Source organism: Oncorhynchus keta, chromosome 29 (assembly GCF_023373465.1).
Source record: "Oncorhynchus keta strain PuntledgeMale-10-30-2019 chromosome 29, Oket_V2, whole genome shotgun sequence".
NCBI lineage: Eukaryota > Metazoa > Chordata > Actinopteri > Salmoniformes > Salmonidae > Oncorhynchus > Oncorhynchus keta.
Window position 1 is genome coordinate 49,630,787 of NC_068449.1, and position 15,068 is coordinate 49,645,854.

The window sequence follows — 15,068 nt, forward strand, 5'->3', positions numbered from 1 at the left end:
AAGACAGGATGATGGAGATAGAGATATTCCTGACTTTTAGTATGGGATTGGTCTCTAAACTCATCTGAGGATCTGAGATTGGTTGAGGGGGCTTGGAGGGTCCTTGTATGATATTTTACAGAGAGAGAGGGGGAGAGAGAGAGAGAGAGAGAGAGAGAGAGAGAGAGAGAGAGAGAGAGAGAGAGAGAGAGAGAGAGAGAGAGAGTTTGTGTGTGAGCGGGAGTGTGCGTTTGGAGCAAATGGAATGGCATCAAACACATAGAACCCATGTATTTGATACCATTCCAGCCATTACTACAAGCCCGTCCTCCCCAATTAAGGTGCCACCAACCTCCTGTGGCATCCATGTATGTGTGTGTGTGTGTGTGTGTGTGTGTGTGTGTGTGTGTGTGTGTGTGTGTGTGTGTGTGTGTGTGTGTGTGTGTGTGTGTGTGTGTGTGTGTGTGTGTGTGTGTGTGTGTGTGTGTGTGTGTGTGTGTGTGTGTGTGTGTGTGTGTGTGTGTGGACAGGACAGTAGATACGCTAATGACTAGAGACACACTAGTCCCGAATTAGCAGGAGAATGACAAATGTACCTTCAACTAATGAATGAATGGATTAGATGGAGAGTCAAGTGGTAGCTCAGTTGGTAGATCATAGTGCTTGCAACGTCATGACAGTATTACCCGGACCACCCATATGTAAAAAACAATGTATGTACGCAAGACTGTAATTCACTTAATGGTATATGTATTATTCTGTGTGTCATGTGGTGGACATGGGTGGAGGAGAGGTGAATGGATGTGTAGGTGGGTTTGTTCAGTAATGCCAGGACTATGTCCGTGATCGGACTCACATCCCAGCACCCTCGGCTACGGGGGTGAGAGACAGAGAGGAAACTTGGTGCAGCGTTACCTAGGCGATGGAGACAGACTCAAGGCTGTTCAACTGGAGTAGCACTGAGCACTGCTTGAGGGAGAGAACAGAGAGACGGGGGAGAGGTGGGGAGAGGGAGAACAGACAGAGTGTGAGTGTGAGTGAGAAAGAGAAAGTTGCTCATCCTTACTGAAAGAGTTAAACAATCCATTCAGAGTGAAATCATAAATAAAATCATAACTATAAAACGGGTGGTTTGAGCCCTGAATGCCGATTGTCTGAAAGCTGTGGTATATCAGACAGTATACCATGGGTATGACAAAAAATATTATTTACTGGTCTAATTTCATTGGTAACCAGTTATAATAGCAATAAGTTATTGTGGTATATGGCCAATGAATGGGCTGTGTCCAGGCACACTACATTCCATCGTGCGTAAGAACAGCCCTTAGCTGTGGTATATTGGCCATATACCCCACTTCCTCTGGCCTTATTGCTTAAGTATAGACTAATGACACCAAGTCCTATTCTATTCCACAAAGCAACTTTTTTTGCCTAGTTGCCTGACAATGCACTTTCCATTAAGCTACAGTATAAATACTACAGCTACAGCCGGTCATTAGACTGCTACACCAATCTCTAGATGAGACGTGTCCTGCAGGACTACTTGGCTGGAAGCCCTACACACTGCTGTGGTGTTGGTTTGTTACTGGTCACAGAGGTCAAGGACAATCTAAGGAGAGGAGCACAGCAGGACGAACCAGTCCACAACCGAATAAAGAGTTTTACAACATTCTATCCTTTTCTTGAACCCCTCCCATTCTCTAGTATGAAGCCTGGCATGTATGATCAACAAGTCTAATGAATTCAATTCCTCACCACAACCAAGTGAATTCAAATGTTTTTGAAGACTTCTGAAGTACAGAATGCAAGACCGCGGTCATGTTCACTGGGTAATATTATTCAGGCTCCTAGGCCTATATCAGCTCTGCACATGAAAGCTGGGGATGTTTTCAAAGGCTCTATATCGCTGCAGCCACGTTGCCTTTACTGCCACGGGAAGAACAGCCGTACGGTTTAATTAGCCACCAAAGGACCAGAGGTTTTTGTAACCTTGCAGCAGCACGATCTACAAATAAATGCCAGTCATATGCTGCCTCTCTCTCCACTTTGCCATAGAGTCCCCCCTTTCCTTCTAACTCTGGGAATTTCATTTAATTGATTTCTGGAAGATTAGGTCTAATTGGCATGAAATGTAATGGAATTTACATTAACAAAACAAATGATGGCAAGAATAAAATCTATCTCTCTCTCTCTCTCTCTCTCTCTCTGCCTTTGCCTTAGGGTCTATTTGAGTTCTATAAAATTATTAACAGTGTGGAGATGTTTCAGGAGGTATCAGGGGGGCTGTCTGTACAGCAGGAGAGGAGGGGTTGGGTGTATATTTGTAATGTGGTGCTGGATTGTGAATTGTTTTGTACTGTGTTGTTGTGTACTGTGTAATGTGATTGTGTGGAGTTTTGGGTGGCATGCAATGTGTTTTTATGGGGGTTTAATGTGGTGTTTTTAGTGAAATGAGTCTCTCTCTCTCTCAATTCAATTCAATTCAAAGGGCTTTATTGGCATGGGAAAAATAGATAATTAACAAAAGTGAAATTAACAATAAAAAAAATAAACAGTTATTAACAAAAGTTTCAATGGAATAGAGACTTTTAAAATGTCATGTTATAGCTACGTACAGTGTTATAGCAATGTGCAAATAGTTAAAGTACAAAAGGGAAAATAAATCAACATAAATATAGGTTGTATTTACAATGGTCTCTCTCTCTCTCCTTTCTACTCTAGCCGTCTGTTGATCATGAAGAAGAACAGACTATATTACCTCTATTTATTCTGTTCACGGTGGAAAGAATGAAGGATGTACACACTGACAACACACACACCAGAGGTGTTTTCCAATATAGTGTTTAAGGAAATCTCTTTCTATGAAAAAACAAGAGGCAATCAAAGTTGTGCGATGAAACAGACAATAATCTGTGAAATGTTTTGCTCTCGGGCAATTCCACGGTAACGGAATTGCGCTGAGAATGAGATTTTTCACTTTAAAATGTATGCCAAACAAAAAGCATTGATTTAAAAGTTGAACAAACCATACAACTCTATGCACAAGTACGAGTTTTAACAAGTTACACTGAACACAGTTACTGGAAGAACTGTGGAGATGCAAAGTTTGGTAACAGAAGGTGACCACGTTTTCCAAAAACAATGTTAAATATCTGCTCTGAATTATGATTCAAAGACGTCTGCAGAAATAATGGAGTGTCAGCTATGACATGACACCTTAATAACTTTGAAAAATTATATTTTGGTTTTGAACTTCAGTAAGTGAAGTGGATTTACAATTGGTAACGGAATTGCAGGAATGGAATTTCATCATGGGTCCATGATCTGTACTATACAGAAGTGCATAATTATGGATATGAATGTCATTCTCTTCATGGTGATGTATCCTAATCAGGTACACAAAGGTAGAAATATGCAATATCCTCCACATGTTTGGGTATTATTCTACACACTATTATTTTAATGAGCTCTGGCCCCAAACAAGACCATATTTGGTTGGTCTGGACCGGACCAATCATAGACGTCTATGTTTCACAAGTTTGAATATCAAAGTACAACACAGAGCTCAGTAGTGTAGAGTTCAGTACAGTATAGTAGAGTAAGAGTAGAGTTCAGTACAGTAGAGTAGAGTAGAGTAGAGTTCAGTACAGTATAGTACAGTAGAGTAGAGTTCAGAACAGTACAGTAGAGTACAGTAGAGTTCAGTACAGTATAGTACAGTAGATTAGAGTAGAGTTCAGTACAGTATAGTACAGTAGAGTAGAATAGAGTTCAGTAGAGTAGAGTACAGTAGAGTTCAGTACAGTATAGTACAGTAGATTAGAGTTCAGTACAGTACAGTACAGTACAGTAGAGTAGAGTAGAGTAGAGTTCAGTAGAGTAGAGTAGAGCAGAGTACAGCAGAGTTCAGTACAGTACAGTAGAGCATAGTTCAGTACAGTAGAGTAGCGTAGAGCAGAGTTCAGTACAGTAGAGTACAGTAGAGCAGAGTTCAGTACAGTATAGTACAGTAGAGTAGAGTTCAGTACATTACAGTAGAGCAGAGTTCAGTAGAGTAAAGCAGAGTTCAGTACAGTACAGTAGAGCATAGTTCAGTACAGTAGAGTAGAGTATAGTTCAGTACAGTAGAGTAGAGTAGAGCAGAGTTCAGTACAGTAGAGCAGATCAGAGTTCAGTAGAGTAGAGTAGAATCATAAAACACGGGACGAGATGTTAAAAACTGTCCATTGTGCCAATAGATGGAATGCACTCACATGAGATTTGCCGTGATGTTGACAGAGTGGCATGGGAGGTTTATTTCTTAGACTGGGGTAAGATGTCAATTTTGGGACACATCCTCAGTAGTGTGTCTTCGAATCAGTGGGTGTTTCACCCTCATCAAAGGTGGCCAGCTAAAGGGTAATCAAGCCTTAGCTTGTGTCCCATGCCCAATTAAGATGTCCCACGGGACTATGCAAGGCAGGGGCGTCCTCTTCCCTGAGCCAGCCATACAGCTGACCGCATACCTCATATGCCCTCCTCAAGTTGGAGGGATCTGAATTGGGTTCTCAGGTGGGGGTGGGGGGTCATGAAGTTATAGCCCAGCAAGGGTCCTTCCGTTTGATCCAGATCCACTGGCTGCCTCTTTCAGCTGCTTGAGAAACTGCTCTGACGGTCTGCCGCAGAGCCTGTCCATGGATTCCAAGTTCTTTCAGCAACCTGATGATGGAAGAAGCCACGAATCCTCTGCATCCCACTTCAACTGGCCAGACCTTTGCATTCCAGCCACGCTGAGTTGCGTCTGCTGCCAACTCTGTGTAACGCAGTTTCTTACGCTCGTAGGCCTCTTCAACAGAGTTTTCCCACGGGACTGTGAGCTCTATGATGTACACAGCCTTTCGTGGAGGGGACCAGAGTACCATGTCTGGCCTAAGGTTGGTAGAAGTAATCTCAGGTGGAAAAATTAGTTGCTGGCCAATATCGACAAGCATCTTCCATGGCTAGGTGTCCAGTTTCTGGCTTTGTAGGAGGATACTTGGGCCTTTTCTGTCCCTCCCGGATGAATGTTGTTGTTTTGACGGGATTGCTTGTTTTTGGAGGTAATGAATTGGTTGCACTCCTCTTGGTCTCAAGTGCTGCAGCCAGGCTCTTGAGGACCTGATTGTGCCTCCAGGTGTAGAGGCTGGTCTTGCAACCTGTCATTATATGCCTGAGAGTCGCTGGAGCTGGGCAGAGGGGGCAGGTCGAGTCCTCGCCATACCATTGATGTAGATTTTTTGGTGATGGAAGCACATCATAAACAGCTCTTATGATGAAGCTGATGTTGCTTGCCTCCATTTGCCAAAGCTCACTCCAGTTGATCTTTCTCCTCTCCAGGCCTTCCCACCGCATCCATTGCCCTTGTTTAGCAAGAGAGACAGCCTTTGCACTTCTTGCAGTCTCCTCCTGTCTGCGCACCTCCTCGACCACCAGCTTCCTGCGTTCAGATGTTGTTGCCTTATGGAACGTTGGTTTGCTTGCTGCCAGGCCAAAGCCTCCTCTTCCATGCTGGATATTCCCCACAATGTCTTGGTGTCTCAGGGCTGATGTTGCTTGCTGCACAGCCTTGGATGATGTCCATTTCCGTCCAGTTTGTAGGAGAGGTGCAGCCTTGCTAATGGTCTGGTCTTTGGAGTCCTTCAATGTCATCTGAAGTCTTACTTTAGAGCACTTGTACTCCTCCGTTAGACTTGTAATACGTAGTTCAAGGACCCCTTTGCCATAGAGGCCGATGTTACTCAGGCATCGTGGGACACCCAGCCATTTCTTCACGTATGAGTTAATGGTTCGCTCCATCTTCTCCACTGTTGTTATTGGGACCTCATAGACGGTGAGTGGCCACATTACCCGGGGGAGAAGTCCAAACTGTAGGCACCAAAGCTTGAGCCTCCCAGGCAGTAGGGTCTTGTTGACGTTCTCAAGATCGTCAGCGATGTCCTGCCTTACTTGCTGCACTTGATCTTTATCCCGGAGGCTTTCATTGTACCATCTACCCAGGCTCTTGATGGGTTGCTCAGATACCGTTGGTATCGGGTCATCTCCAATGCAGAACCTCACATCTTTAAGCTGTCCCTTGACTATGGAGATGCTTCGAGATTTGCTTGACTTGATTTTCATCCGGGCCCACTTGATGTTATCCTGCAGTTTTGCAAGTAGCCGCCTGGTGCATGCTGCAGTGGTGGTCAGTATAGTCATGTCATCCATGTATGCTCGGATAGGTGGGAGACGGAGCCCTTCCTTAGTTCTCTCACCGCCGACCACCCATCTTGATGCCCTGATGATGACTTCCATGGCCATAGTGAAGGCCAGAGGAGAAATTGTACAGCCTGCCATTATGCCTACTTCCAAGCGCTGCCATGTTGTTGTGAAGTCAGGTGTTGTGAAACACAATTGCAGGTCTTGGAAATAGGCCTTTACCAGTGTAGTGATGGGTTCTGGTACGTGGAAAATGTTGAAGGATTCCCAGAGGAGTTAATGGGGAACTGAGCCAAAGGCATTGGCCAGGTCGAGGAAGATGACATAGAGGTCTCTCTTGTCCTTCTTAGCTGTTTGGATCTGGTGCCAGAGCAGAGTTCAGTACAGTACAGTAGAACAGAGTTCAATACAGTAGAGTAGAGTAGAGCAGAGTTCAGTACAGTACAGTAGTATAGGGTTCAGTATAGTAGAGTAGAGTAGAGCAGAGTTCAGTACAGTAGAGTACAGTAGAGCAGAGTTTAGTACAGTATAGTTCAGTAGAGTAGAGTAGAGCAGAGCAGAGTTCAGTACAGTACAGTAGAACAGGGTTCAGTATAGTAGAGTAGAGTAGAGCAGAATTCAGTGCAGTAGAGTAGAGCAGAGCAGAGCAGAGTACAGTACAGTAGAGTAGAGCAGAGTTCAGTACAGTAGAGTAGAGTAGAGCAGAGCAGAGTTCAGTACAGTAGAGTAGAGTAGAGCAGAGTTCAGTACAGTAGAGTAGAGCAGAGTTTGGTACAGTAGAGTAGAACAGAATTCAGTACAGTAGAGTAGAGCAGAGTTCAGTTCAGTACAGTACAGTAGAGCAGAGTTCAGTACAGTAGAGTAGAGTAGAGTAGAGTAGAGCAGAGCAGAGTTCAGTACAGTACAGTAGAGCAAAGTTCAGCACAGTACAGTAGAGCAGAGTTCAGTACAGTACAGTAGAGTAGAGCAGAATTCAGTGCAGTAGAGTAGAGCAGAGCAGAGCAGAGTTCAGTACAGTAGAGTAGAGCAGAGTTCAGTACAGTAGAGTAAAGCAGAGTTCAGTGCAATAGAGTAGAGCAGAGTTCAGTACAGTACAGTACAGTACAGTACAGTACAGTACAGTACAGCAGAGTTCAGTACAGTACAGTAGAGTAGAGTAGAGCAGAGTTCAGTACAGTAGAGTAGAGTAGAGCAGAGTTCAGTACTGTAGAGTAGAGTAGAGCAGAGTTCAGTACTGTAGAGTAGAGTAGAGCAGAGTTCAGTACAGTAGAGTAGAGTAGAGTAGAGCAGAGTTCAGTACAGTAGAGTAGAGTTCAGTACAGTAGAGTAGAGTAGAGCAGAGTTCAGTACAGTAGAGTAGAGCAGAATTCAGTACAGTAGAGTAGAGCAGAGTTCAGTACAGTAGAGTAAAGCAGAGTTCAGTGCAATAGAGTAGAGCAGAGTACAGTACAGTACAGTACAGTACAGTACAGTACAGTACAGTACAGTAGAGCAGAGTTCAGTACAGTAGAGTAGAGCAGAGTTCAGTACAGTAGAGTAGAGTAGAGCAGAGTTCAGTACAGTAGAGTAGAGTAGAGCAGAGTTCAGTACAGTAGAGTAGAGTAGAGTAGAGCAGAGTTCAGTACAGTAGAGTAGAGTAGAGTAGAGTAGAGCAGAGTTCAGTACAGTAGAGTAGAGTTCAGTACAGTAGTGTAGAGTAGAGTAGAGCAGAGTTCAGTACAGTAGAGTAGAACAGAGTTCAGTAGAGTAGAGTAGAGTAGAGCAGAGTTCAGTACAGTAGAGTAGAGCAGAGTTCAGTACAGTAGAGTAGAGTAGAGTAGAGCAGTGTTCAGTACAGTACAGTAGAGCAGAGTTCAGTACAGTACAGTAGAGCAGAGTTCAGTACAGTAGAGTAGAGCAGAATTCAGTGCAGTAGAGTAGAGCAGAGCAGAGCAGAGTTCAGTACAGTAGAGTAGAGCAGAGTTCAGTACAGTAGAGTAAAGCAGAGTTCAGTGCAATAGAGTACAGTACAGTACAGTACAGTACAGTACAGTACAGTACAGTACAGTACAGTACAGTAGAGCAGAGTTCAGTACAGTAGAGTAGAGTAGAGCAGAGTTCAGTAGAGTACAGTAGAGCAGAGTTCAGTACAGTAGAGTAGAGTAGAGCAGAGTTCAGTTCAGTACTGTAGAGTAGAGCAGAGTTCACTACAGTTCAGCACAGTAGAGTATAGTTCAGTACACTGCAGTACTTTACATTATAGTGTACTCAACTCTAGTGTGCTCTACTGTGTACTATAGTACTTTTCTTTACTGTACTGTACTGTACTGTCCAAATTTGTGAAACCAATTGTGGTTTGTGACAACTATGATTTCGATTGTAGCCTATTTAATTCCAAACATTTCGTTAGTGATTTTTGCAAATTCCGTTACTGATTTGGTAACAGAATTTAGAGTTTTATTCACCTGATAATGCATATTAAACTATAACTTGCTGTTGGTGACTCTCTGGTACACCTCTACGCAGACAACACCATTCTGTATACTTCTGGCCCCTCTTTGGACACTGTGTTGACTAACCTCCAGATGAGCTTCAATGCCATTACAACTCTCCTTCCGTGGCCTCCAACTGCTCTTAAACACAAGTAAAACTAAATCCATGCTATTCAACCGATCGCTGCCTGCACCTGCTCGCCTGTCCAGCATCACTACTCTGGACGGCTCTGACTTTGAATACGTGGACAACTACAAATGCCTAGGTGTCTGGTTAGACTGTAAACTCTCCTTCCAGACTCACATTAAGCATCTCCAATCCAAAATTAAATCTAGAATTGGCTTCCTATTCCGCAACAAAGCATCCTTCACTCATGCTGCCAAACATACCCTCGTAAAATTGACCATCCTACCAATCCTCGACTTCGGTGATGTCATCTATAAAATAGTCTCTAGAGTAGAGCAGAGTTCAGTACAGTACAGTACAGTACAGTACAGTACAGTACAGTACAGTACAGTACAGTACAGTACAGTAGAGCAGAGTTCAGTACAGTAGAGTAGAGTAGAGTTCAGTACAGTAGAGTACAGTAGAGCAGAGTTCAGTACAGTAGAGTAGAGCAGAGTTCAGTACAGTAGAGTAGAGTAGAGCAGAGTTCAGTACAGTAGAGTAGAGTAGAGTAGAGTAGAGCAGAGTTCAGTACAGTAGAGTAGAGTTCAGTACAGTAGAGTAGAGTAGAGTAGAGCAGAGTTCAGTACAGTAGAGTAGAACAGAGTTCAGTACAGTAGAGTAGAGTAGAGTAGAGCAGTGTTCAGTACAGTACAGTAGAGCAGAGTTCAGTACAGTACAGTAGAGCAGAGTTCAGTACAGTAGAGTAGAGCAGAATTCAGTGCAGTAGAGTAGAGCAGAGCAGAGCAGAGTTCAGTACAGTAGAGTAGAGCAGAGTTCAGTACAGTAGAGTAAAGCAGAGTTCAGTGCAATAGAGTACAGTACAGTACAGTACAGTACAGTACAGTAGAGCAGAGTTCAGTACAGTAGAGTAGAGTAGAGCAGAGTTCAGTAGAGTACAGTAGAGCAGAGTTCAGTACAGTAGAGTAGAGTAGAGCAGAGTTCAGTTCAGTACTGTAGAGTAGAGCAGAGTTCACTACAGTTCAGCACAGTAGAGTATAGTTCAGTACACTGCAGTACTTTACATTATAGTGTACTCAACTCTAGTGTGCTCTACTGTGTACTATACTGTACTTTTCTTTACTGTACTGTACTGTACTGTACTGTACTGTACTGTACTGTACTGTCCAAATTTGTGAAACCAATTGTGGTTTGTGACAACTATGATTTCCGATTGTAGCCTATTTAATTCCAAACATTTCGTTAGTGATTTTTTGCAAATTCCGTTACTGATTTGGTAACAGAATTTAGAGTTTTATTCACCTGATAATGCATATTAAACTATAACTTGCTGTTGGTGACTCTCTGGTACACCTCTACGCAGACAACACCATTCTGTATACTTCTGGCCCCACTTTGGACACTGTGTTGACTAACCTCCAGATGACCGATCGCTGCCTGCACCTGCTCGCCTGTCCAGCATCACTACTCTGGACGGCTCTGACTTTGAATACGTGGACAACTACAAATGCCTAGGTGTCTGGTTAGACTGTAAACTCTCCTTCCAGACTCACATTAAGCATCTCCAATCCAAAATTAAATCTAGAATTGGCTTCCTATTCCGCAACAAAGCATCCTTCACTCATGCTGCCAAACATACCCTCGTAAAACTGACCATCCTACCAATCCTCGACTTCGGTGATGTCATCTATAAAATAGCCTCCAACACTCTACTCAACCAACTGGATGTAGTCTATCACAGTGCCATCCATTTTGTCACCAAAGCCTCATACACTACCCACCATTGCGACCTGTACGCTCTCGTTGGTTGGCCCTCGCTTCATACTCGTCGCCAAACCCACTGGCTCCAGGTCATCTACAAGTCTCTGCTAGGTAAAGCCCCACCTTATCTTAGCTCACTGGTCACCAAAGCAGCACCCACTCGTAGCACGCGCTCCAGCTGGTCACCCCCGAAGCAAATTCCTCCTTTGGTCGTCTTTCCTTCCAGTTCTCTGCTGCCAATGACTGGAACGAACTGCAAAAATCTCTGAAGCTGGAGACTCATATCTCCGTCACTAGCTTTAAGCACCAGCTGTCAGAGCAGCTCACAGATCACTGCACCTGTACATTGCCCATCTGTAAACATCCCATCTATCTACCTACCTCATCCCCATACAGTATTTATTTATTTATCTTGCTCCTTTGCACCCCAGTATCTCTACTTGCACATTCATCTTCTGCACATCTACCAATCCAGTGTTTAACTGCTATATTGTAATTACTTCGCCACCATGGCCTATTTATTGCCTTAACTCCCTTATCTTACCTCATTTGCACTCACTGTATATAGACTTTTTGTTTTCTTTTGTTCTACTGTATTATTGACTATGTTTGTTTATTCCATGTGTAACTCTGTTTTTGTCACATTCTGACCTTTATTTCCTTTCTTTTGTATTTATTTAGTATGGTCAGGGCGTGAGTTGGGTGGGCAGTCTATGTTTGTTTGTTCTAGGTTTTGGGTAATTCTATGTTTCGGCCTAGTATGGTTCTCAATCAGAGGCAGGTGTCATTAGTTGTCTCTGATTGAGAATCATACTTAGGTAGCCTGGGTTTCACTGTGTGTTTGTGGGTGATTGTTCTTGTCTCTGTGTTTGCACCAGATGGGACTGTTTTTGGTTTTCCACATTTATTGTCTTGTTAGTTTTTTGTTTGTTAGTTCCTTTATTAAAGAACATGAATAACCACCACGCTGCATTTTGGTCCGCTTCTCCTTCACCACAGGAAAACCCGTACAGAATCACCCACCACAACAGGACCAAGCGGCGTGGTAACGAGCAGCAGCAGGAGCAGCAGCAGCAGCAGTGGGAGAGGCTGCACTACTTGGAGAATATGGACTATACTACTTGGGAGGAAATAGACAGGTGGGTGGTCGACCCAGGGAGAGTGCAGGAGCCCGCCTGGGATTCGATGGAGCAGTGTGCGGAAGGTTACAGGAGAATGAGGTTGGCGAAGCAAGCACGGCGGCGCGGACGGAAGCCCGAGAGTCAGCCCCAAAAATTTCTTGGGGAAGGCACAGGGGGAGTGTGGCAGTGTCAGGAGTCAGACCTGAGCCAACTCCCCCCGTTTATCGTGAGGAGCCAAGGAGGAGCTCAGAACCAGAGCTGGTGTTGGAGGTGAGCGAAGCAGAGACTGAAGGAGTTAATGGGGAAATTGGAGGAGAGAGATATGAGGGAGTTGCTGGTTTGGTGCATGAGGCATGACATTCGCCTGATGGAGAGTGTCAAGGATTTAATGGCACCTGGGTCAGCTCTCCATACTCATCCTGAGGTGCGTGCTAGGGGTCTGGTGAAGACTGTGCCAGCCTCACGCACCAGGCCTCCTCTGCATCTCCCTAGCCTTACACGTCCTGTGCCATCTCAGCACTACAGTGCTCCTAGCAGTGCTAACCGTGGCGGGCGTGGTGCTGGTCAGGCACCGTGTTATGCGGTGGTTCGCACGGTGTCCCCAGTACGCGTGCTTAGCCCGGTGCGTTACATCCCAGCTTCCCACATCTGCCGGGCTGGGGTGAAGATCCAGCCAGGGCGGTTGGTGCCAGCCCTGCTCTCAAGATCTCCAGTACGCCTTCATGGTCCGGTCCATCCAGTGCAACCTCCACACACCAGCCCTCCGGTGGCAGCTCCCCGCACCAGGCTTCCTGTGCGTGTCCTCGGCCCAGTACCACCAGTGCCAGCACCACGCATCAGGCCTACAGTGCGCCCCGCCTGTCCGGCGCTGCTGCCGGAGTCTCCCGCCTGTCCGGCGCTGCTGCCGGAGTCTCCCGCCTGTCCGGCGCTGCTGCCGGAGTCTGAGGCGCCAGAGCCCCTCATTCCAGAGGCGCCAGAGCCCCTCAGTCCAGCACTGCCAGAGCCTTCCTCTCCAGCGCCGTCTGAGCTACCCGTCTGCCCAGCGCCGCCAGTGCCGCCAGTCTGCCCAGCGCTGCCAGTGCCGCCAGTCTGCCCAGCGCCGCCAGTCAGCCCAGAGGCGCCAGAGCCAGAGGTTGAGGATGCAAAATGGTTGAAATATTTATATATGCCCTAATTTAAAAAAATATATATAGTGTTATCTTTTATTTGACATCCAATTTGATATGCTCCTATGAACTTCACATGCTGGTACTCATGGATCCTTTTACATGGAAATGAACTTTTACATCAAGTACTAATCTACATGTAAGGCTACGTATAGATTCAAAGCATTTCAAAGGAATGAAAACCATTTATAAGGAAGGACTTCTGGACAAAAATGGACACTAAATCCTTGATCCTTTGAAGAAGCAACAAACAGCCGTAATGTTTTAATTCAACATGTTAATATACAGCCTTAAAATACCAGTTTCCATTTCCATACACGACATAATTGATATTTTGCAGTGTTGTAACTACATGAGAGTGGAAAAGGACTAGGTCTACATAGTTGCCATCCACACACACACACACACACACACACACACACACACACACACACACACACACACACACACACACACACACACACACACACACACACACACACACACACACACACACACACACACACACACGCACGCACAAACACACACCTCTGTGCCCTAAGGGGATCAGCATGATTGTCAGTGAAAGTGACTTGCAGAGGATACTGAACTAAGTCTGATTTCCTATTGGCTGATTTCCTATTTCCACCTGAGAACGCCATTCACGTCGTGTGGTGTCAGATCTGTGTTCCGTGTGGACCTACGGAAATATGCATAGTGGAAACCAAACACCTCCTAGGACCATGTTGTTGACCTGTGGGAATAGTTTATAAGCCCTACCGATAATAACGCAGAGAGACACTGTATCCCCAATCTAACTGTTAATAATGCAGATGGTTCACCACAATATCCTCCATCAATAGGCTTTCCATAACGCTGTGCTATCAGTAGTTTAGTTGAGTCACATCCAGTTAGAAACAGAGATGAACTCATTCGACACGTGGAAGAAAAGACCAGAATCTGAACTGAGGTATTCTCATGTGATAGGTAGGCTACAACATACTGTACAACAAAACAATAAGTTAAATCTACATTTGGAGAGCTTGGGACGATAAGGTTCTATCTGCAACAAGACGGTTCTGAAATAATTGGCTTTAAGTTCAGAACCCTCATTGGTTTGAATGGTGTCAGCAATTGTTATATGGTATTCTTTTGAACTTCACAACATGAATTAGGGTATACCGCATGACTTATTCCACATTTTGTTCTGTTACAGCCTGAATTCAAAATGGATGAAATATTTTTTTCTCCCTCACCCATCAACAGACAATACCCCATGATGACAAAGTGAAAACATGTTTTTATACATTTTTGCAAATTTATTGAAAATGAAATACAGAAATATATTGTTATTATAAGTTTTCACACACGAGTCAATACATGTTAGAATCACCTTTCTGGGTTAGTCTCTAAGAGCTTTGCACACCTGGATTGTACAATATTTGCACATTATTACTTTTTCATTCTTCAGGCTCTGTCAAGTTGGCTATTGATTCTTGCTACACAACCATTTTCAGATCGTGCCATAGATTATCTAGGGCAATCAAGAACATGCAATGTCTTCTTGGTAAACAACTCCAGTGTATATCTGGCCTTGTGTTCTAGACTAGTGTCCTGCTGAAAGTTGAACTTGTGTTCTAGTGTCTGGTGGAAAGCAGACTAACCAGGTTTGTCTCGAGGATTTTGCCCGCACTTAGATCTATTACATTTATTTTTATCTGAAAAAACTCCCTAGTCTTTGCCGATGACAAGCATACCCATAACATGATGCAGCCACCACCATGCTTGAAAATATGAAGCATGATACTCAGTGATGTGTTGGATTTGCCCCAAACATAACACTTTGTATTCAGGACATAAAGTAACATTTCTTTGCCTATTTTTGTTGCAGTTTTACTTTAGTGCCTTATTGCAACAGGATGCATGTTTTAGAATATTTTTTATTATGTAAAAGCTTCCTTCTTTTCACTCTATCATTTAGGTTAGTATTGTGGAGTAACTACAATTTTGTTGATCCATCCTCAGTTTTCTCCTATCACAGCCATTAAACTCCGTAACTGCTTAAAGTCACCATTGGCCTCATGGTGAAATTCCTGAGCGGTTTCCTTCAGGTCCGGCAACCGAGTTAGGAAGGATGCCTGTATCTTTGTAGTGACTGGGTGTATTGATATACTGTACCTTCAAAGTGTAATTAATAACTTCACCATGTTCAAAGGGATTTTCAATGTCTGTTTTTTTTATTTTACCAATA

At 44.2% G+C, this 15,068-nt stretch overlaps 1 protein-coding gene across 1 annotated transcript in view; it reads right to left on the reverse strand.

Annotated features, from left to right (window-relative positions):
* LOC118361867 (WD repeat-containing protein 17-like) overlaps positions 1–15,068 on the reverse strand; it is a 51,793-nt gene that overhangs the window by 34,897 nt on the left and 1,828 nt on the right. The window lies entirely within an intron of this gene.